Source organism: Salvelinus sp. IW2-2015, unplaced genomic scaffold, assembly GCF_002910315.2.
Source record: "Salvelinus sp. IW2-2015 unplaced genomic scaffold, ASM291031v2 Un_scaffold2545, whole genome shotgun sequence".
NCBI lineage: Eukaryota > Metazoa > Chordata > Actinopteri > Salmoniformes > Salmonidae > Salvelinus > Salvelinus sp. IW2-2015.
In genome coordinates, this window is record NW_019943858.1 from 87,185 (window position 1) to 88,256 (window position 1,072).

The 1,072-nt window shown below is 55.5% G+C and overlaps 1 long non-coding RNA gene across 1 annotated transcript; it reads left to right on the forward strand.

Moving 5' to 3' along the window:
- The first annotated feature begins 373 nt into the window (after nt 1–373).
- On the forward strand, nt 374–672 carry LOC139025352 (uncharacterized). The gene is made up of 3 exons (XR_011476936.1): nt 374–432; nt 515–558; nt 622–672. It is a non-coding gene; the product is annotated as an uncharacterized lncRNA (long non-coding RNA).
- The last annotated feature ends 400 nt before the right edge of the window (nt 673–1,072 follow it).

Below are 1,072 nucleotides of genomic sequence, written 5' to 3' on the forward strand. Positions count from 1 at the left end.
AGCCTGGGAGGGAAGAGTCCAGGCTAGAGATCCAGCCTGGGAGGGAAGAATCCAGCTAGGGATCCAGCCTGGGGGGAAGAGTCCAGCTAGGAGTCCAGCCTGGAGGAAGAGCCCAGGCTAGGATCCAGCCTGGGAGGGAAGAGCCCAGGCTAGGATCCAGCCTTGAGGGAAGAGTTCAGGGGTCACAGGACAGCCAGAGGCAGTAGACATTGGGAGCAGCACTGGCAATTCTTTGTGAAGTCTAAGAGTCCAGAATCCAGGCTACAGATGGAAACCAGTCAAGGGCAGTGTAGTCTACAGGTCTCAGAATCCAGGCTAGAAGCTAAAGTTTCCAATGGTGGCACATAGGATGGAAATCAGGCACAGAGGTAGTGGGCATGGTGCCAGAGGTAGTGGGGCATGGTGCCAGAGTAGTGGGGCATGGTGCCAGAGGTAGTGGGCATGTGCCAGCTGTGTGGACATGGTGCAGCTGTATGTGGGCATGTGCCAGAGCGTAGTGGGGCATGTGCCAGAGGTAGTGGGGCATGGGCTCAGAGGTTAGTGGGCATGGTGCCAGAGGTAGATGGGGCATGGGCCAGAGTAGTGGGCATGGTGCATCTGTACTGGGGCATGGTGCCAGAGGTAGGTGGGCATGGTGCCAGCTGTAGTGGGGCATGGTGCCAACAGTAGTGGGGCATGTGCCAGCTGTAGTGGCATGTGCCAGCTGTAGTGGGCATGGTGCCAGCTGTAGTGGGCACGGTGCCAGCTGTACTGCAGTGGAACCCCTTGGTAATTGTTGTTCTCTACAGAGCACGGCCTAGTCTGCCACAACCTGCCAGCCCTGCCAGGGTAACTAGACACTCTCCAGGAAAACCCCCCCATTTAGCCCCCTCCCCCTGTCCAGGCTAAAACCTACTTTAGGCTAGCAAAGTCACCGCAGACAGAGTGACCACAGCCTGGTTGAAATCTAGGCATCCTCTGCTGATTCACACACAGAACCAAGCCAGTATTGTACTGCTAGATGTAATGCAAAGCCAACCATAGAGTCAATATCAGGACTTTATCAGGAATGTACATCTATTTTTCTGACTGT